This window comes from Podarcis raffonei, chromosome 2, assembly GCF_027172205.1.
Source record: "Podarcis raffonei isolate rPodRaf1 chromosome 2, rPodRaf1.pri, whole genome shotgun sequence".
Classification (NCBI taxonomy): domain Eukaryota; kingdom Metazoa; phylum Chordata; class Lepidosauria; order Squamata; family Lacertidae; genus Podarcis; species Podarcis raffonei.
In genome coordinates, this window is record NC_070603.1 from 78,679,720 (window position 1) to 78,703,507 (window position 23,788).

Consider the following 23,788-nt stretch of genomic DNA (forward strand, 5'->3'; position numbering starts at 1 on the left):
TTTTTTTTAAAAAAAGGAAGGTGAAATATACTCGGAGTCGAGTGTGAATTTCATGCTCTTTATTGAGCTCATAGTAGCAATGAATGAAACTTTCCCCAAAACATATAGCTATATATACATTATTTACACAATGGGCCCCACGTGATTGGCTAATTCCGGGCTGCTCCTGTAGGGCACTCAGGTTGTGGATTTACTTCCTCCAGAAGCCTGATTGGCTGCTCCTGCAGGCCAATCAGGTTGCTGATTCACTTCCACCTGGAGCTGGATTGGGTGCCTCCTGCGGACCAATCAGACTGCTGAATTCTGGATCCTATTGTTCTAGGATTCAGCTCAGTACATAACAGAAGGTGATCTGCATATCTACTTAATAGTCCCCTACTTCCTTGTGCATTAAGCTCCTTGCCTTTGATTTGACTCTTGCAGTTCTAAAGAAGCAAATCAAGTGTGCCAAGACGGTAGCAGTTTAGACTTGGTGCTGCTTAAGGATTATACTACTAAGATCATCACTGTCTGTTATCTGTGATACACAAAAGTGCAAGCAACATCTATTCTCAAGCAGCATATCTCTCTACTACCAGATACTGGGCACTAGCCACAGGATGTAGCTATCCCCATCATCTTTAGCTTGTGAATTTCTCTAGCGCTGTGCTAGCCCTAGAATGCTGAGCTTACAGTCCCTTGTTCTGTCCCGCCATGCAATATTTAAGTTCTTATATAAAAGTATAAACGTTTCATTTGTGACAGATATGTGGCCATTCTTGTCGACTTCTTCTACAACTATCTGGTCCAATGGCTTTCCACAAACACAACACTGAAATCAAAAGACTGTTCTCTAACTTCCTTTGCAGAAGTGTTTTAATAAAGCATGTCATTTGCTGCTCCCACCTGCCTCCTTCTATTGAACAAGTAAGCATGTACCCCTTTCCCCTGTTCTTCGGCTATTCACAGATTTCAAATTCATCCCAGAGCAGTTAAACAATAGTTTCCCCCTCTAGAGAGTTCTCTTGTGAGAGGAACATGAGTCTGAGGCAAATGGCAGCGTGGGCGAACTCATTAGATGACAGTAACAATGCAATATGATGTTACTGACAGGTATTTCAAAACATCTTTCCTACATTGTCTGCAGTCCCCATCCCATTTACTCCATAGCAACCTCACTAAAGCCAGCAGGACTGGTTTGGGATAAGTGAGCTGTCATTATCCCCAATCTCTCTGAGATCAGTGCAACAGAAGAAGAGTTTGGATTTGATATCCCGCTTTATCACTACCTGAAGGAGTCTCAAAGTGGCTAACATTCTCCTTTCCCTTCCTCCCCCACAAGAAACACTCTGTGAGGTGAGTGGGGCTGAGAGACTTCAGAGAAGTGTGACTGGCCCAAGGTCACCCAGCAGCTGCATGTGGAGGAGCGGAGACGCGAACCCGGTTCCCCAGATTACGAGTCTATCGCTCTTAACCACTACACCACACCGGCCTTTATGTATTTATTTATACTCTACTTTTCTTCCACAGGATTCCTGAAAGGTCCCCATACAGGTACCAGCTCTGCTAACCTTCAACAAGGTGGCTGGATCATATTCCTTCAGACTATGCTATGGAAGTTTAAATGCACTGCGTGCTGTACACAAAGGGTTGTTTTCACTTTTCAAGGATAGTGTGCCACTTCAAACAAAGACTGAATATTCTTTAACTATACTACTTTACACAATTTTCTCTGAAGCACCCCACATTTTAAACCAAGGGCCCCACACAAACAGCTAATTGTGAGGGCCACGCCATTTTTGAGAAGGGATAAGATGAACTGATTTCATTGCCTCCCTCCTTCTATAACAAGCAAAATCTTTTGTTCAAGCTTATCTGCAAAACCCAGAAACGGCTGTCTGTTTCATATGCACAACCAGATACTTGCTATGTGGTACTCAATAGCAATCCTTTTGTTTCTCTTGTTGCTTGTTTTGTGGGCGAGATATGTAAGGGTGCTGTTTGTGTCGTAGGTTTCCATGTGTTCTAGAAACCAGAAAGGAAATTAATGCTGTTCTCTCTCTCAGCATGCTGTGTCCTTTTGTGCAACAGTCTGTAGTTGCGTGTTTGGCATCAACACCTAATTTCATAAGGCTTTCAATAATACTAGTTAGTCAGAGTAAATTGCATTTAACAGATTTCATTGCATATTATCATCACACAGAAAAGGCAGTGTCTGGAAATATTAAATTATTGTTCTTTCGAAAAAGAAGAAGAGCTGGGCTAATGGAATATACATATTCAAAGGCAGATGCAGTGAGATAGCTGTCTAATGTGTGCTTTGTTTATTCATGGACCTTACTATTGACTTCCTAGATTGTAATATGCATGTAAATGTCAGATCTGAATAAAAATTTGCTGTTCAAAAAAGGCTATACATTTCCAAGCATGATAGAGAATTCTGAGTAGATTTATTTACAGGTAAAAAGAGATCAATTTGACCAAATATTGAACTACTGAATGCATATAGAATCAGACTAAGCCACTAATGTACAAATTCTGGCTCATTGAATAAATGAAATGTTTCTGACTTGAAGGTCAGATAAAAAGCAATATGCTGCTTGCATCTTGAGCACACTGGAAGACTGCTTCCTTACAAAGGCAAGTGTATGATAATTCCAAGCAGGTCCAGATCCAGGTTTGAGGAAACCCTTAGCAAGGCAAGCTGCCCTCTGGCAGGACCACTCTTCCCTTGGTGGACCCTGGCAGTGACAAGATTAGGCAGCAACACCAACAGTGCCTTAAACAAATGATGGTGACACCATTTTAATTTCCCATAATGTTCCCAATGGAGCATCATCCTGGGACATTGTGGGAAATCAAATGGCAATGCAAGGAGCTGAGTCAGACTCCTGGATACCAGTAAAAATATAAAGGGATCCCTGGTGTCAGTGAGGAGCACAGCTGCATGGTCTGCTCCCAAGAATGCCAAGGACTCCAATATCATACTCAAATTCTTTCACATGATCTTTCAGGTGGTCCACTGCGTGTTGCACAAGCAATGTCTTGTAAGCTCATTTGTGCAATAAATTTATTCTTATGCTCTACAACTTGCATTATTTGATTTAAATTGTTTATTTTCTTCTCTAGCACAATCTATTCTATGTATAATTTTCTCCTTGGATCTTTCAAAGTATTCCTGTAAGCGTATATGTAAATCTTCAGTTCTCAGTGGCATGCTTCCTTTACTACCTTTCTTCCTCAGTCTACTGGACATACTCTGACTCCCCCCCTCCCCTACTTTTTGTGCTTTTCGCTTTCTAATTATTTCCTGTTATAGTTCTCATATGGTGACCCCCATTTTACATGCTAAGTTGGCCCTTAGTTAGATTGCACTTCTGTCATTGATTTTTATTTTTTTATTTTTTTTTACTTAATAGGCTTCCTTGGTGAAGCTAATTTACCACCATGTTATCAAAGGCCTCAGTATATCTGCATTGTGATCCAGGAGGCCCCATAACTGCAGCGAAGACTCCTTTATGATCAAAAGATTGCATTGTATCAGTAAAAGGTGGTCCAATATGTATGCACACATTCATTGCACAACACGGTGCTCCTATCAATATTCACCGAACAGCAGCTGCTATAAATTATGCATTTCTTTTTTTAATTCCCTCTCCATGAAAAAAGATAAATCCTTTTCAGCCCACCTTTTGTATTCACATTCAAATGGAATGTATTATTCCAGAGAAATAAAACAGAATGATGCTTTTTCTAAATAACAGCACTGAGATCCTTTCACAAAGTCTTTGCGCTAAACCAGATCAGGGGTTTAGAGTACAAAAGGTGGGGTTTTTTATTATTATTGTGAGCCAGCTTCTGCTGACAGAAATGAAGGTGAGAACTTTCGAGCCAAAATGTGCCGAGCGAAGTGCTATAGGTATTGAGTTGAGATAAATTAAAAGGTAATTTGCAAAGGGCAAAGCTTGTGGAAAGCAGCTTTTTAGTAAGACTGCAATGGATATTTTCAATTTTTCTAGTTAAGAAAAGCATGACAGAACAATAAAGATAAATACAGGCAATGAGAGATTAGGGAGACATGATAAGAGCTCCAGGGACCAGGTCAGAGGGCTACACATTTTAAGGTACTATCTTTTTCAGAAAGGGGGCAGGATAGCAAGGAGGAATTGAAAGTCCCTGCAAGGGTGTGGACCTCAGCAGGTGCCCAGTAAAGTCAACTGAGAGTGAAGGCAAGTCACAGCAATGTAAATGGATACATTGTGAAGTGTTGTGAAAAGTCAAAGAGGGACGTGTTCTTTGACAATGCTGAGAATGTTCTGAGAAACTGAGAATTGGTTTGATTATTTTTCAAACGCTGGTGTTTTAGAATCCACTGTCCCTCCACACCAAACCACATCCTGTACATCTTTAAATATTTAATAGTGTGTGTGAACTGGGATTATTCAAAAATAGCATGTTACTTTACTCAAGATAGGGTACTTTGTTGTGTTCATTATATAATAATACTTCAGATTTATTTATATGGCATTTCTCCTAAGTGTGCAGCATACTTTATATTGTTTCGTATTGTAACAGCCTATAAGAAAGGCAAGTATTAGGGTCAAACCCAACATATCTTGGAGCACCATACCATTTTTCTCTGCAGTTATTTTTTTAGGACCAAAAACAGCACCTGCAGGTTGCCAGTTTGAGCTGGATACTATTTTTAATATCGTATGGTGATGTCATCAAACTTTTCTACTCTCAGGACTGGTTAGTGGACAAGGGAGATATCTCATCTATCCTGGGGCTTTGCATCTGTCCCATGCCTTATCTTAATGGCCTGTAAGGGACGTCCACCACCCTTATCACTATACTTTCTCACACTGCAATCTTATCAGAAACCCACAGTCCCTCCTCATGACATAACACACTCCTAAACACAATGAACTCATTAAAGGTCACAACCAAGAAGGATTGATATTAACTATGCAGGTCCAGGCTTTGATACAGATCCTGCATAAAGCACTGCGGAGTTAACCTGTTGAATGCCTCTCTCTCCTTGTAACATACCTTCCACATTTCCATTTTAGGTGTTTATTCCTAAAGGGATTTTCTTGGGTTCATGTTTTTTTACAAAAACAAAGAACTTGTGCCTCTTAATTCTAAGCAAACATTATTTAATGTCTCAATGGAATGCTACTTATAGTCAGGTTAAAAAATTTCTTGCAAGCAATGTATTTGCTAATTGTGTCTCCTTGAAAAGGATGACTCATTGTTTGGAATGGCTGCTTGCCCACCGCCTCTCTTTATAGGACCTCTTGAGGGAGTTTATCATCCATTTAGATTATTATAAACTTCAGCTTCTCAAATCCTTTCCAGCTTTAGATTCAAAATATGGGTTTTACTGTTATTGCATCTCCTTACTCCTCTGAATTATTAAAGATTATTTAAGATTGCAGCAGTGGTTCTTAATCTCTTAGCAATATGGAACATGCAGTTTATCAGATTGTTCTTTGGCTTTATTTTTATAGAGAAGTTGCCAAAGATTCCATAGTTAAGGCAGATTTTGAAATAAGAATGACAAATGGTTAACAACTTTAATACAGCTTTGCTGTACAAATCTATTGTAGGATTTTCCTTGTCAAATTTCATACTAATCATCATCATCATTATCATTAATTCATACATTCTTGAGTTGCTATGATTCTGTGGTGGGCCATTGGATTTCAAAAAGTAATTTATGAAGTATATTGAGAAAGGAAAAATAATTAAACCTTTTACGAGTTCTGTGAACACAATTTTAAAGAGATTACTAGGATATTCAAATTCTAGTAGATGGGTTCCCCCAGTAAAGGCAGGTAAAATAGATCTTCGTTATCTCCATTTTCTTTGGATGATTACTTGTAGTCTATTTAAACGGACCTGCACAACATGGAACTATATTACTGAATTTACTGGAAAGATCCTTATCAGTTGAGTGACACATTACTGGAGCTGGAAGGGATACTGGACATTGAAACGGTAGTTCTTATCCACATGAAGTTAAAAGAGGACAGGCAAGGAAAGGATGAGAGTTGGGAAAGGAGTGGTATTGAGACTATGATGAGTGAAATGGAAGATACTGGAATATTTTGGATCTGATTGATTGCAGAAGCACTTCTTATTTCTGTACAAAAGTACTGTATTGCCAGCCTAACAAAAACAAATATATTTGCCTACGTCATGAAATTATTGATAGTATCTCATGGTATTTCTCACTTGCATTAGCTTTTGGCAGCAGTGGGAGATGATTTTGGCACCACTGGAAAATAATTGGCTGGAAGTCTGCTGGTTTGTAGATTACTGTATCTTGGCCTAATCCACTTCATAAGACTGTTGGGTAGTTAAAACCAGGTAATTAAAGCCAGAAATGGCATCACTTGCATTTTAATCAGAAATCAAACTAACTGCATGGCCAAATATTAGTCTATGTTCTGGCAAGGAACCTCTTTAATGTACAGGGATATGATATGTAGTGAGTCTTTGAGCAATAAGAAAGGTTATTTCATTGTGAATGGTTGATTCATTGTGTATGTGGGGGGTTAAAGTAGACTATGAACATAAACTATATCTTATAGGCAATATGTTAAATTTTTAAGTTTGGGAAGGTCTGCACAAATGTTGAAAATGGTGCTGGCCCATACTGAGTACAAATGCTCCAAATGCAAGATCAAAATGTAACCCGTGTATAGAGTCCTAACAGGGTTAGCCAAAGAGGTTTTTCCACTGGAAGCCAAGGACAGCACGATCCCATTCCCCATTCCATGTAGAAAAGCTGACTGGGCTTGCTGTTGGGTGATAACGCCAAGGCTGGTGCCTCCCTCCCAACACAGTGTTGCCCAGGATTCATCACTCCAGTCTCCTCTCACGCTGATGTGGCCCATATCCAAGTACATGAGCACACGACAAGCAGAGTTCAAACAGAAGCTTAGTCTTGAGGAGTAACATCTAAGCCTAATTTATTGCAAATTATATCAAACATAACAGAACATAGAGAAACATGACTTCTCTCTCTGTCTTTCTTCCTTGGAGAGAGAGAACTGCAAAAACAACAGCAATACAGAGCGGAAACAGCGCATATCAATTTCCTCTCACAAGACTCCATAATCAGTGCTGGAATGTAAACAGACATGTGACATGTAACAATCCCACACACACCTGCAGCACGGGAGGAATGGAATTCTCAACACTTGCAGCGGAACCTTACTTCAACACTTTAAATATTGCAGGGTCCTGTCTGCACCAGAAGACAGCAGGTGAAGTATGAGGAGTGGCAACATGGTACACACACCAGTACCCTCCAGTCCTACCCAGATGCTGCTCCTTGGCCCTCAGCACCTGCCCCCTGGACCAGCTGCCTCACCTAAAGGTTGGGTCAGTCCCGAGTTCAGAGGGTAAGTTTTCTACAGCAGCATTAACTGCATTCATTTTCCAGTCCTTCTGTTGTGATTCAGTTTGCCCAAACATTCACAGTGGTTTTGTAAACACATTCAAAAAGCTATTTCCATTCTTCTTCATTCACAGCTTCCCAAGCCTATTTCATCTCAGCAGGGTTTTCCTCTCCCCTGGCTTTATCTTTTAGGCCTGCCCAGTTCCCACTTTGGCAATCTCTCTCTCTCTCTCTCTCTCTCTCTCTCTCTCTCTCACACACACACACACACACACACACAGCAGCCAGTATCTCAGGCAAAAAATGTTCATGTCACAAGGAGAACTTGATTGTTTTGCTACATGCACAGAACTATAACCTATGGTTTACTTAATAAGCATCTGCACTGCTTTGAATTCTGTATGACTGAGTCAAGGGCCAGGAATGACAGAATGAAAAAGCAATTGTTTCTCATTTTGTACCAGAATCTTCTTTTATAGCACTTATCAAATCTATCTTTGGTTTTTTGTTTAAATGCTTCATCTCATATGCTTCAACTGTCCTGTTTATCAGGGGCAGACACTATTTTATGATCCCTAGTAAACCACAGCTCCTTTTGCCTCCCACTTTCCCCCCACATTTTGGAAATACCTTGTTATATAGCTGATCCTAGGCGGCTCACAAAGCAAAAAAGTACATCAAAACCACACCAAACCACGCCCAGATCACCCCATGTTCTGCTATGCTAATGAAGTTAATAAAGATGGACCAATTCAAAAAGATCTTTCTTTTTCTACCCATGGGCAACTCTTAACAATTGCAAAGTCATCTGCTATTCCCTTTGGTACCAGTGATCGAAATTCACTTTCTGAAAGTTTTTCAAGTTACATGCTATCACTGACTTTGCTGCTGCGGTTAGATGTCTTAATGGCTCACTATGCTTCAAATCTAAATAAAGGCCTATATATCAATTTAAAAGTGCCAGCTGTGGAGAGGGGTGGTCCTAGGACCCATGATGGGGGTGACTTTCTGAAACACCTGAATTCAACAAGCCCATACTTGGGGGCATGCCCCCCATATCACTACATATCACCAAATTGATTGGCATCCCTGCCAACCTGAAGTAGACTAGCACACATTAGGGACATTTCCCTCGGTGTAAGATACATCATTTATGTATCAATATTAGGAATTGCTCTTTCAATTTAGTAGATACAGCAAGCCCACAACTTGCACTCACTTTGCTTATGCAATCGTGATTGCAACCTTACACAGGTGGCGGGAGGGGAAATAAATAAAACTAATGCCAGGCCAATGAAACCCACTGCTCTCTGTTCTCCATTTATTTATTTATTTCTGTCTCACTTACTTGGCTTTGGGAAGATAGCACGAGAGCTCTGGGCTGCTTCCAGAGCCCTTGCGCCTCCTTCTGAAAGCCTGGTACCTTGGATACCCAGTAAGCATGGCGACGCCCTCCTTACAGCCTCTGGGAAGGAGGTATGAGGGCTCTTTATGTCACCTTGCAAAAAAGAGACAGTATCACAGAATTATAGAGTTTGAAGGGACCCTGAGAGTCATCTAGTCCAACCCCCTGCAATGAAGCAATCTCAACATGTGGTCCCCCACCCAATTTGCAACCATACTGGTTTGTGCTAGCAGTTTTATTGCTGCACCATCTTTTCTTTTCCCCCTTTTCCTGCAGTGATGAAAGAGCAAACAAGGTTCTTTGCATCTCCACTGTGTTAGCTAGAACTAGGATTTTTTCTCTCTCATGGGTATGTCCTATAATAAAGTTAGCTTTTTTATTTTCTGTACTCAAAGTCTTGGTGTGATTGTATTAAGGGTAAAGTGAGCTCCTCCTAGCAGGGATTTCAGTGCACAGTTCCAGCTTCTGCTGAAGCATATAAACTCCAAATGCTATCAACTGGCACCACAGCAAGTTCCAGTCCTGTATATCAACTGTTAGATCCAATTCCCTTCCCCATTACTCTCTTAAGAATTCTTTAGAGCCTGTTACTGATTTTAAGACCTGCCTATAAAAGCTAGAAACCATAAACTTAGCTACCCCAGAGTAGCCCAAGGTGTCTCTTTCAAACTGTATTGTTTGATAAAAAATTAAGCCATGACAACCCAAGTTGGAGAAGCTGGTTCCAATTGTATGCACACTCAGCGCAGGCTCTGCCCCAAATTTAAGCCCCTGGGCGGACTGGAGTGAAGCCTGCTCACCTGCGGCCCACCCTCTTGGTGCTGCCCCACCCCCAACGGCGCCACAGATAGGCGAGTTTTGAACAGGGGGTTTGGCAGGAACCCCTAACGCTCCACAGTGTCAGGAAGGCAGGCCACATCCAGGAAGTCTCACAGAGGATTGGAGGTGCTGATGCCGGGGCCATAAATGGTGCCCACCTTTGCAAAAGGGTAGGTGAGCGCTTATTTCAATACCTCGACAGTGGGCAATCTATCATGCTTGCAAAAATCCCAGTGTGTAAAAAAAATGGGAATTTGTAATACTAAAAACAAGATCTCATTTGTACTGTCTTCAGTACTGTAGGATAATCTGACCTGGTTATTCTGGATTCATATCTCAACCAGATGCCCAGCCTGGGAGTGATGTTGAGCTGTGTGTACAACCTCCACAGAGCTGGCTGGTGTTTAATTGGGCAGTATTGTGGAAGCTACCTATGCAGAGCTACCATGTAACATTCTAGCAAAGTGTCAGTCAAAATCTCTGATCTATGGTGCATATCTCCATCATTTGCTCTTTATAATTAGGCAAAAGCAAAGCAGATAATCAGACGAGACTTTCTGGTTTTGTGCTATAAATAGCATTATGTTTACTATCTTTCAATGCCAAAAGCCATGTTTTACTGACATGCATGCTCCAGCACTCTCCCTGATCAATAACTAGACCAGGAGCATTACGTCAGTTCACATGTCATCTGACTGAGATGTCTCTCTGCATGGTACAGATGCAAGCTGGTAGGCAGGTCCAACTAGAGTAAATGGTTTCCCAGGCATCCTCCTCTATATGTTAAATCTCAGTGTTTTCAGTACCACATTTTTAAAGCATTTGTAGTACATTTCACAACTTTGATGTATGGTTTGAATGCATGGTTTATCCCAGTCATATAATAAATTTGCATGCATGGATCTGGACCACAATCACTCATGTGCACATCATTTGCTGAATCTACATTTTCCTGTAAGTAAATTCAAAACGACAAATATTTGCATCGTAGTAGCTATGTAAGGTCAGTATTAACAGTTTTACAAATAAAGCTGAATTATTTGCTGCAGCAGTTATGTGGATAATTGTGTAGAGACCAAGGGTAGAGAACGCTGTGCTTGCATAAGACTCTGAAACAACTGGAGGTTTCCATGAATGGAATGGGGAGCGAGGCAATCCTCACTCATTCCTGTGATCAGCCATTACAAGTTACAAACAAAAGTAAGCAAGGAAAGAGAAAACTGAAACTAAACTCTAGAAAGCCTCTGCCCTGCTCCCAGATACATTTGTTAATCCCTAGTGGTTTGTGCTTCTCAGTACAGTGGGTGTTAACTGAATACTGTTGCTTATTCCAACAATTCCCTCAACAAGGGAGTTGTAGAAAAAGGGGAAAATCTGTTCTTGGACCCTCTTCTGTTCATGGAAGCCCCTGATGGTTCAAGAAAACTTTTTGTAAATAGGACACCATCACCTACAAATCTGTTCTTGGACCCTCTTCTGTTCATGGACCATCACCTGCAAAGAATCCTTATACATTGCATCACTAACTGGAACAAATCTTACAGGATGCCCTAAAGAAGAATGCCCTAAAGAGCATTGATTAAGAATTTACAGCAAGAAAAGTCAGTTCACTAGGGAGAAAAAACCATTAGCAGAAAATTGGGCTGTTATGGAAATTTATCTTGTGGTGATCCAGAATATTAAGGACATTTATTTCATGGTGACTTAAGAGTATGGCTTGCTCTAGGGATAGGTTATACCTGTGTTTAAAAGGCCCCAAATGGTTATAACTGATTTTGAATCACAGCCTTCAATAATAGCCCCTGAAATATATCTCACAGCAGAAATGCATCCCAGGAGAGAAATGCAACCAGAATATATTGTATTCCAGTATGAAGTTAGATCTCCTTTCTGTCACCAAGTTCTGCTTTCTATGGCTGCTGACTCATAAAAAAACCTACAGATATGCTTACTTTGAAATCCAACTGGATTCAATTTAATTTTCACTTAAACAAGCAAACTTAGGTTGCACAAGTAATTGTTTCCACCAATCTTCAGTTGTGATTCCTGCACTTCAGGGGGTTGGAGGACATGATGACCCTTGGGGTCCTTTCCAACTCAACAGTTCCGTGATTTTATACTCATGTGAAAGATGACCACTTTCTTTTCTTTTCTTTTTTAGCAAAGCCATCACAGATAAACATATCTGCCCTAAAGACAAGAAAGAGCCCCGCTGGATGGGGCCAAAGATCCATCTAGTCCAGCATTCCATTCCCACAGCAACTGATATTCAGAGGCATCCTGTCTCCAACACTGGGTGCAGACCAGAGCCATCATGGCTGGTCGTCACTGATAGCTTTATCTTCCATGATTCTATCTGATCCTCTTTTGAAGCCATCCCAGTTTACAGCTACAGTATCACTACGTTTAGTGGGGGTGAATTTCCTAGTTTAACTGTGTGCTGTATGAAGAAGTATTTTCTTTTGTCTATGTTGAACTTTCACTGGGTGGCTTCAGGCTCTAAGGCATACTCTGCCATTTCAGGTACCTTGTCTTGACCCAGGAACTAGCTCTATGCACATACAGTACAACAATTAAAAGCTCAGTAACACCATAAAACCACAATCTGTAGCAACATGGAAATACCCCTGAGCAAGTGGGGCTGTATCAGGAAGTTGTAATAATCTTCTTATTTATAAATGGGTAGGTTGAGCAGTAAGCATGCAGCAGGTCTGTCTCTGCAGCATTACTGTACTCCTAAACCCAAGCTGAGCATAGCACATTTCATAGTGTTTCCACATTGGACTGAATGGGGCTTGCATAGGATTGTTAGAGAATCATAAAATTAAGAGGAAACAGAGGAAACATCACAAAAGCCCTGCTGGATTAGGCCAAAGGCCCATCTCTAGTCCAGTGTCCTGTTCTCACAGTGGCCAGCCAGATTTATTTGGGAAGTCCAAAATCAGGTCTCAAATTCCAACAATTGGTATTCACAGGAATACCACCTCCAATGATGGAGGTAGAACATAGCCATTGTAGCTAGTAGCCCCAAGTACCCCTGGTCTGTCATGAAGCCTGGTACCTAAATCCCCAGAAAGATTCCCAACTAACTCTTTTGGCTTCTAGGCAGCACATTCCATTGCCATCTTTTTCTTTTAACTAAGATTTCTACTCCTAATATTCAAAGCAAATCTGTTCTTCTGCAGTACATCAGCATTTCCTATTTCCCCCGCTCCAAGATCCCGAAGCTCCGGATATTGTTTGTTTTGTTAAACGTGCCACTTAATTGCATTTCCTCACAGATCAAAAATTGACCGCAGGCAATGGGCCAACAGCTGAACGGAACCAATTATTTTTACATGCAAAAACCTGTCATTATATCATCCCCACCAGGCATGAAGGTTGTTGCTCTCCAATGTATAAGAAAATATTTAGTATTTCAGTACCAAAATATTGAAGAGGAGCTATGATGTTTGTGATCAGGAATATCCTCTGTAAGCCTTAACCTCCCATGTACTTCCATATCTATATCTATATCTATATCTCACAGATATCCTTCTAGGTGTAAAGGAGATACATGCTCATGAACTAATGACTTATTTATGCACACCAGCCCTTCAGCTGAATAGGACATATGTAGGAAAACAATAGCTAAAAAAAAAGCAAAAAGCTGCAGCTTTACACTTCCTAACTTAGAGGTCAATTAGATTGAAATCAATGGGACTTCCTTGTAATAAATTGACTTAGCATATGAAGGAGGTAGATGCTGGGGCTGGGGCAGGAGATGTGTGTGTGTGTGTGTGTGTGTGTGTGTGTGTGTGTATCATACAGAGAGACATCTTTGAACAAAGCAACATCATTGCTAACATGGGTCCAAATCCTAACACACATACTCTTGAGTGCTGCTGATTTCAGTGCTGCCTGAGCAAATGTGTTCAGGTTTGAAACAATGGTTAAACAATGGACATTTACCACATTCTGGGTAGATGCCTTTTGTGGCCTCTCACACTCAGCCACCATCTCCGGGCAGTGAGAACAGAGTGCACATGGTGGGGCAGCTGTTAGGGGAATTCCCCCTGGCCATCTGGGCAGCTGGCTCGAGTTCCCACCGGCTGCTGCAACTCAAATTGGCCAAGAAAACCTGCTCTTTAACAATAAATCAGAACAAGCTTTAATCTGTGGAAAACCTCCTTGCCATATGTTGCAATGTAGTGCTAAAGATCACCCCCAGGGGTGCACTCCATTGTCCCTCAAGACGGATAGATACAATTTTATTTATTACATTTATATACCACCTTTATCTTCCAAGGAGCTCAAGGTAGTGCACATAGATCTCCTCCCCCCATTTCATCCTCACAACAACTCTGTGAGGTAGGGTAAGCTAAGAGATGGTGAGTGGCCCAAGGTCACCCAGTGAGCTTCACAGTGAGTGGAGATTTGAACCCTGACTCCTAGGTCATAGTCCAACACTAACCATTATGCAAAAAGGAAAATAAAGGTGACATGATAGAGGTGTATAAAATTAAGCATAATGTGAATAAAGTAGAGGGAGAGAAAAGTCTCCCCCTGGAAAAGTCAGAACAGTGAAAAGGAAGTACTTATTCCCACGGTACATTGTCAAACTGGAATTCACTATCCCAAGATTTAATTATGGACACCAACCTGGATTGCTTTAAAAAGGGGATTAGACAATATTCATGGAGGATAAGGCTATCAGAGGTGATATGGCTCTGAATACCAGTTACTGGGAAATTTGAGTAGGGAGTGTTGTGTCCATGTCCTGCTTGAGGACTTCTTAAGGGCATCTACATAATTGGCCGTAATGGGAGCAGAATGCTGGGCTTGATGGGCCTTTGGTCTTATCCAAAGGGGCTCTTCTTCTGTTCCTACCATATCAATCATCAAATAGAAATTGTAGGTATGTATCCAAGGTATGAGGGACGCGGGTGGCGCTGTGGGTTAAACCACAGAGCCTAGGACTTGCTGATCAGAAGGTCAGTGGTTCGAATCCCCGCCACGGAGTGAGCTCCTGTTGCTTAGTCCCTGCTCCTGCCAACCTAGCAGTTCGAAAGCACGTCAAAGTGAAAGTAGATAAATAGGTACTGCTCCGGCGGGAAGGTAAACAGCGTTTCCATGCGCTGCTCTGGTTCGCCAGAAGCGGCTTAGTCATGCTGGCCACATGACCCGGAAGCTGTACGCCGGCTCCCTCGGCCAATAAAACAAGATGAGCGCCGCAACCCCAGAGTCAGTCACGACTGGACTTAATGGTCAGGGGTCCCTTTACCTTTATCCAAGGTATGTGAGTCATGCATAAGCACACACACACATGTGTGCGCACACGAACACACTGTTTGATGTTACTTGGATTTGCACATTGTGCCTCTCTAATAGAGAACAGTGACACAATTTTCTGTGTTTTTCTGTGACATTGGGCAAGTTGTTGAACTTCCCAATCTGGCTATTGCTCTAATTGAAAAACAGAGAGATCTGAGTGTCAAAATATATTAACAAAACCAAGAAGTGCTATATATGTGACAGTTATATTAAAGGTCTCTGAAAGGTATGACTGAAGACTCTGAGGACATTTTACACAACTCAGCAACCAAAGATTAGTGCTGCCCTTGCAAGAGTGATTAGCTGCTAGAACATGGTCATGCTTTGGGACTGAAAAAGCAAGTGCTAATTGTGCTACATTCTTCCCTATTTTTTATTCACATACATTTATACAACAGTTAATCTTAATGAATATCTTTAATTAACAAGTTTGCCATTTCATTGTGTTCCATTGTAACTTTCTGATGTGCTACTTAGTGACTGAAGTTAAAATTCCAGTGTTTAGGTTTAAATGTATCTGCATGAGCAGCAATCTACAAAAAGTCTTACTATGCCACCCGTCTGGTGCCAGCAGCTAGCTGTGCAAGCCAAACAGGTCATTGCTCCACCTGGAAATTCTGCAGCTGAGGAAATGTAGAGCTGAATTTTAATGTGTTTGATCAACAGCATTATGTTATTTCAGGAAAACAAAAGGAACCTAAGAAATTACTGTGTGTAGAGGGACAGGGCATAGTTATGGGAGCAAGGATTCTGCATGAGATCAAGCTGTGGGAGGGCCAAAGAGGATGTTCAGGGGGGAAAGCCATAGCTCAGTGGCAGAGCATATGCTTGGAATGCAAAACATCTCAACAAAGTGTCTGGTATTTCTATACTCTCCAAGTTTCCTGATTTTTCATGGACAGTCCTGGAATTACAGAAGCTGTCCCAGTTTCTGATTTGATCCCAAGAATGTCCTGGTTTTCCTTTATCCTACATGCAAAAGGTGCTTAACAAAATTCTGTGTCATAATAATTCTTTTGCTGCTAAGTGTGGAAGCTGAAAGGTACATCAAGCAGTTATCACATCGCTATTAAGCAATTCAAAAGATAAGAAAGGGCTTGCCAGGGTGACAGTTCAATTGGCAATAAGTAGATTTTTGTAAGGCGCTTACTGTAGAAAGATAGAAGTCATCAGATAACTGCAATCATGGTAAAAGTGTGTTGCCATAACCTGCTTTCTTTTTAGAGAACAATAACACTGAGCAAGCTGCTGAATTATAAAATGGAATTATACTTACATGTACTGTGAATTTGAAATATTACAATGATGCTTAAATGTATTAACATAAATTTGTAAGTCCATTTGTAGGCATTTATTCCAGCATCTATAATAGCAATGGAAAAGAGAGTCACCTAGGGAGTATTTTTTTATTCACTGGTTAAGTAAATAAATAGCCATATGCTGTGAATTTGAATAATTGCAATACAGAACAATTCTATTCTTGCAATCACACAGATGCCCTGGACTGTTTTTTTTTTTTGTAGGGAGATGCACTCTTGTTAAAAGGGATCTTCCTAGAGCTTTGTTAGTATACTCAATTCTCCTGCACAGCAAAAAGTTGGTACAAATGAAAATCGAAAGAGAAGCCACGTGCACACCATATACTTAAAAACATTGCTTCCTGCCCTGAATAATCTTGGAAACTGTAGTTTCTCGAGGATGCTGGGAAATGTAGCTCTATGAGGCTTAAACCAAAGTTCTGAGAACTGTTTAGGGGAGAGTCGTGTGCTTTAAATGTATGGTACATATGCAGCTAGAGACTAATGGATTATAGGAAAGTTTTAAAAAAGTAAAGATATAAGAGCCAATCGGAAGGAATGACTGTAAGTCTAGGACTGAATATAGTGTGAGTGAATGAACAACAGCAACCAGTTTTGCACACATGGCAATAGAGTTCAAGACAATTTGAACTTTATTTTGAACTCACAATTTGATGATGGCATTGCATCTATGTCTGTTGTACAGTGCTGATGCGAGAAAAGTGAGCTGATAGTAATACCTTAAAAACCAGCTGTAAAAATCAATTTCCTGACAGAAATATTTTCAAACTCAACAGTGGGGAATGAAAAAGCATATTGAAGAGATTATTCAGGAAGATCAAACTGGATATTGATCAGTGAGGGGAAGAAATAGTAACACATTTCAAAAAATTATATGAACTGCAATCCAGAATATGTCTTCCATAATAGTAGTGGTGCTGTATATCCATAATAGCTCAGTTTCCTTCCTTTCCCCTGTTTACACATTCTCTTTTCAGGAGCTAAAACACCCTCATCTTCATCCTCTTCTGGCTTCAAAAGACTAGGTTTTAAAACTCAATCAGCCAGCAACAACAAATATATGCTACCCAAATCTAAGATTCTTCTGCATTTAAAGTTGATTTAAATGTGCAGTGATGTGGCAAATAGCCTGACAACAAAGTGAGGAGTAAAGAACAATGATCTGATCCAGAATACACCAAAACAGCATAAGTAGGATGTCCTCTTCATGACTGAAACCGAAAATGTACTTTTTGGCATTTTTTATTTATTCATGCTTTACATTAAATAGGCTTGAGGTATTTTTGGCATGTTTTCCCAAGTCATGCCATTCAATTACATAAACTCAGAAAGACTGAAGGGTTGTCAGGTCCTTAGTTCCTTAATAACAGACAAGCAACACTTGTATATTTTCTATACCTTTTCAACTGCCCTGATGGAGCACAAAAGTAATTATTCTTCTTTCTTCTGTAATGGTACATTCTAATGCTCAATATTCTGTCTAGGCCAAGGCCACTGAGGAGGCAATTCTGTACTCCTGGTATGTTGGCTGTAGGTGTTGCTTTGGAATAGTGTGGAAGCCCTACTGCACTATTATCTCTTGAGAGACACTGGAGTTCACTAATGCTATCATATGTGAGTTATGCAATATTGCAGATGGAAGCTTTGCAATCACTGTGGACTAATAATATATCTCTTGTTTTCACATATAAATAATAAAATTACTACTACTACTACTACTACTGAATCACCACAGTTCTAGCTCTGTGTGATACATGTATGATGTTGCCCTTTCATGTAGGATCTGTTGGTGAATTTTCATTGCAGTATTCATGTTTTGGTTTCTTCCAAATTAGCTGTTAATTTAGTAAGAGTATAATTCCTCATAGGGCATAGTTGTATTGCTGTACTGGCTTTTGTCACTGTACACCTAAGGGAGGTCCAAGGGTGACCTCCTGTGCAAAATACTATAAAATCAAGGAATTAATTCTTGGAGGATATCTGCCAGCTAAACCTTTCAACATGATGATAACCTTTTTTTTCTTTTTTCTTTTTTGTATTCCTGTTCTTTGCATAGCAGTACTCCTGAATCTCATGTATGGCAGTGCTGTGTTGCACCAAATGCATGGGCTAAGGTGTTATAATACTTTCAGTTTTATAACAGCATTATGCTCTCAGTCTGCCTCTTCAATCCTATCATGGCCTGCTGAAAAACAATTAATGTGCTTATAGACTGCCACTACATTTTCTTTCTCTTCTTACATATTTTCTGACAAATATTTTAATTCACTGGCATCACATCATGTACACAATGAGAAGAGGAAGGCAAGTAATAGTTTAGATTTGTTGCTCCAGGCTCTCTGCAAACTCAGCAAAAATGTGTCTATATTCTCCATAGTTTAATTATTATGTCCTGTAATGTTTATTTTAAGCACATCTGGAGACTGCTTTTGGGATTTTTCAAAAGTAGAACAGTGAAGAATACTTTGGAAACACTTGTCTTACAATGCTATATGCCTGGCAAAATATTTAATTAATGAAGTATATCTTGTCCCAGTAGACAGCTCATTATGCATGCAGATACCTGTCTACTGGATTCGACTTCTAGGTGCTGCAGCTTTAAATCCTCAACAGCATATCAGGTTTCTTTTCAAGCTGTCATAATCTATTGTACATACACCATGTCAACAAGTTTTAATAAGCACTGGGAAGAAGTGTCTTTCCAGTGTGTTTTTTCCCTCACCAAATGAGAAAAGACCTGAAAGACCTGTTGTCTTCCTTGGCAACTCAGGCTTGAAAACTATGCTGCTTCAGTGAACTTCTTGACTGCTTTTCACCTGAGTGCTCAAGATTTGATACATTTTTTAATAAACTGAAGCTGTCACAAAATCATTGTTGCAATAAAACAAAACAGGCCGCATTGTATACCAGATGCATCCTAAACTCGATATTTGTAAAACTAGGTGGAGGGGCTTGACTTAGTGCTGAAAACTATAAAGGGATGTTGGCTTAGAAGTTTCTTTGCTGAAAACACTGCATAGCTGTGATGCTGACACTGGAAACTAATTTCTCTTGAGCTCCAAGAGATTCATATTCAAAAAGTAAATGCATTTAACCATGGTTTGATGGATGATACAGACTCACCTAATGGTTCAGCTGAGGCATAGCCTAGTGACTCTAGATTGTATAGGCTTGACCCAGCGAGTTATCTTCAGGTCCAGAGCAGGGCCAGTCCCCCATTAGGAAGAGTGAGGTGACTCACTGCTTTGGGCTGGGCAACTAATTTTGGGTGTTGTGAAAGTTGCTTCATTTTTTACAGTTGTTGCTGTTACTGCCAGAGAGGTGAAGAGGTGCTTGTGGGATGTTTTGTCTCACATAGCAAAATACCTAGACTGAAATTGAGAACTATATATTTTGATTAAGGAAGGGTATGCAACATTGGTCACTCTGTCTCATGTAGCAAAATGTTTTGGGCCAGTCCTTGTGCAGAGAGAAAATGGTACCAGACAGTAAGGACTAGCTATGATGACTATGTCCTACCTCAACTGTTAGAGGCAGAATATCTCTGAATGCCAGTTGTTGGGACTCACAAGTAGAGGAGAGTGTTTTCCCCCCACTCAAGCCTGCTTGTGGGCATCCAATCTGGTTGGCCTCTGTGTGAACAGGATGCTGGGCTAGATGGCTCATTGGTCTGACCCAGTGGGGTTCTTCTTACATCCTTAATGTGATGCTATGATGTCTTTGGATTGGCTACGACTGTCATAATTACTGGAAGCCTGGCCTTCTGCCTTGGCCTTCTGTCTGCTGCACTTCACATTCCACCCCAGTCTTGGCTTCAGGGGCTCAGGGCTAGAGAGCACATCCTCCAGATCTAGATTTTTACATTGTCAACTATTGTCTTAATCTGGCCCTGGTGTTGGGGAACTTATGCTGGGCTAGAGATGTTGCAAACATTCAATCAAGGGTGCTTGCAAAATCAAGAACCACTTGTTGAAACACTCATGAGTTGGATTGAGGAGAGTGGGGCCCTCCTCACCTTGATCATGCAAGGTGCCTACACTTGTGTCCCAAAGACCCAGACAGAAATATTTATTGTTCAATAATAAGGAAATTATTGCTTTAGCCTTTCCTCACTCAGCATATCTGTACCTATCTTCAAAAACAGCTTTCAAGGCCTATGGCTTTTATGACATATGTAGCATATAGCAGACGGTTAGAACTAAAATAAGCAATAAATAATAATAGAGGTCTTTAGTATTATAGCACTTAGAAATGTTTGAATGTTCAGTAATACTAAGTGTGGTGTACCCATAGGTGAAGCTGTTGCCCTTTATGAGCATTCAGAGGGCGGCACGACACACTTTGCATTATTTTTAATAGGTTTGTACAGTAGAATGACCCTTGACAACTGAGGAAATCCTGATGTGGTACATATTATGCATAGGCTCTTGTGAGGAATGTGACAGATTTTGCAATCGACATATTCTGAGCACACACGATGCTGCTTCTTATAGCCATGCTTCTATTTACAGGATTTACCGTAAATTGCCTGGAGTTGTGGAAACAGGGAACCATCTGTCAGAACATGCTTTTGTGAATTTATTGTGTTCATGCTATAACAGAAAGTGACTTAGGAAGCACATATCTCATATAATGCAAGCTACAATTCACTTCCTGTGTATTGAAACTGACACTTAAAAGCTCAATGTGGCTTAAGAATGATGTGTAATTCAAAAGCAGATTATACTTCTTGTATATGATGGATTATATTTACTGGTTATAGCTTCTAAAGCTCTAAATCTGGTCTTCACCCAGAGTGCGAATGGTTTTCCCCATCCTGTTCTTTAAGGCCAGCCTGGGAAGATGGAAATCATCAGCTCATGGTTACTGGGATTAAAAGATTTGTGGGTTGTTAAAGATGGGGAAACAGTACAGAGGGAAATGGTTAACCTCCCCTCCATAAGCACCTCTGCTTTGATCAAATTTGTAGTCCCCTACAATTGATTTAATGCAAAAAAAAAAAAAAGATTGCATGCTTTAATGCTTGATTTCTCATGAATGGCCTGTACATGTGGCATATAGTTTGACCATCAAAGCAGACTTTAAATTGATGGTGCAACTATAGAATAGCCTTCTCAGAGAAGCCTATCAGGAAGCATTACTACCATGCCAAATCAAGAAATTTTCATACTCCAAGGTTTTTGGGTGTGCAATATTCTTTTACTGAAGACCCTGATGTTGGGAAAGATGGAGGGCACAAGGAGAAGGGGGCGACAGAGGACGAGATGGTTGGATAGTGTTTTCGAGGTTACCAGCATGAGTTTGACCAAACTGCGGGAGGCAGTGGAGGACAGAGGTGCCTGGCGTGCTCTGGTCCATGGGGTCACGAAGAGTCGGACACGACTAAACAACAACATGCCAGGTGTTTATTGGTGTGCTAGGATTGAGTTGTCAGATGGTTTTCTTATTTAGAATAGGAAATGTACAGTCTTCAGAACTGGATGCTCAGTGATCAATCCAGACAAAATGAATTATATATCAGTGCTGCTGAAATCAATGGGATTTATGTTAGTCCTTGCTAATGAAGGCCCATTGATTTCAACAGAACTTACTTGTGACTAAAATGATTTGAATTGGGATAATTGTGTGTTGCATTTATAAACAACTAGCAAGGAGTGCCTAGTGCTGCCTGGGTAGTTTTAGAAACCAAAAAATAGTGTGATTTTTTAAATGGATAGTTCAGTTTGTGAATTTGGACCCACCACATCAAATATAAAGTGAAGTTAACCCAAAGTCACATTTTGGTCTAGCATTTTGATTCAAAATGATTTCCAATGTCCAAACATCAGTAAAGATTGCTGCCGCCCCCCCCCCGAAAACCTTTGTCCCAGGTTTGGTGATGGTATTTTGAAAGGTGGCTGAATCTATGTCAAAAAATGGGCCAAGTATCACCCAAGTGATGTTTTGGTCCATCTTGATTCAAAATGGTGCCTGGCACCCAAACATCAATGTAGACCCCACCTTCACATCAGGAACACTCGTACTGAGTTTGGCAACAATATTTTGAGAGGTGTCCAAATGTGTTGTAAGGATCACTGAAATAACATATGCCATAAAAAGTATTAAGCATAAGTATTACGGTTTTGAAAATAATAAATATTAACATGATATGCCTAGTCTTCCTATTCATGCTGCGGATGTTAAGATTTGCAACCAGAGTGTACATTTGAAGTGTAGGAATCATCTGTGTTAATTCCCCCTTGAGATATTGTAAGAGTGTAAGGCATTTGCCTGCATCAGATCTGTCTGGCTATATTTGCAGTAATGTTCCAGTATGTCTTAATTGACTTCAGTGTTACTACTCCAGAGTCCTTGCTAGAAGAAATTAAGAGGAACTGCCTTGCTGGATTAGAGAAGGGGCACATTTAGTTTAGAATTATGCCTCCAATAGTGGGGTCTAGAATTGCCTCCTACAGTGGCCAGACAAATGGTATAATATGGTTTGGCAAAATATTCTTCTTAAGATGTTGTAGTCTTTCTAGTACATATAGTTACAGGAATCAATAATCACTTGTGTTAAGCTAATGCATAATTGACAGTGCCAGACCTTAGCAGCAGTATTTAGAGTGTTTATGATTTGTAAACTCTAAGTCAAATTTTACTCATTTTCTCTAGGTGACCTTTAATATTATTACTGATTGGAAGCTATTTATGTTATCTAAAAATTCATCTAATGTTCAAGAAATGGGATTATTATTTCCCCTTTTATAAATATTACTCTCTCCATTCATGGTTGCCTGGAACACAAGGGTTAATATAATCTGCAGTTATAGTAGTCACTGAAACAAGTATACCATGAGTAATGGTTGTGGTGATCTATTTTTATGAATGCAGATATACCCTTGGCCATCTGTTAATCAGCTCCTCATTATGCCTTTTAAACATTCATTTTTTGCTTACAATGACATAACTAAGTATCCTTGAAGTTAATCATGTGCAATTCTGTTTAGCTATTCAGTTTCAACTGATTATCTCCTTCATGCGTTCTTTTCTGTGATCTATGGAACTAGAGCAGCAGTAAATTGATTTCTCTGCTCCTCTTCCAAAAGAAGATTATTGCTACAGCCAGAGTGGCTCCATGGCAAATCCAGACAGATAGCCATGCAAAATGGTGAAGGTATAATTGTGAAAGGTTCTTTCACATGTACTAAATACTGCATGACTACAGTTCTTTGTTCAGCTGTTAATAACATATGTCACAAATCAAAAGGAAAGTTGAAGGTAGCAAAGTTGTAAGGAGCATTGATTGAAATATGATGTCACACTTACATTGTTGCTTCTCCGAGTACAAATCGTTAACCTAATCTAGCTAGAGAGCATGCATGTACTAAAGCAGGCATTTTATCCCGAGCTGGATGAGGAAACCTGTGTGCTGTAGAAAGAGTTAACTTATTTCCTACTCACCCAATCCAGTAGCTGGGAGTGTGCAAAGATATTCCAGAAAATTAGTGGTAGCATCAATCGGTCTGTCAGGATGGAAAGAAAAGAGCTGGATTTAGTCCA

At 40.3% G+C, this 23,788-nt stretch overlaps 1 protein-coding gene across 1 annotated transcript in view; it reads right to left on the reverse strand.

The window, feature by feature from the left end:
• Positions 1-23,751, reverse strand: part of TAMM41 (TAM41 mitochondrial translocator assembly and maintenance homolog) — a 115,884-nt gene extending 92,133 nt beyond the window's left edge. The window contains exon 1 of the mRNA XM_053377669.1: positions 23,690-23,751. The gene's annotated coding sequence lies outside the window, so the exon portion shown is untranslated. The remainder of the gene's footprint in view (positions 1-23,689) is intronic.
• Between the last annotated feature and the right edge of the window lie 37 nt (positions 23,752-23,788).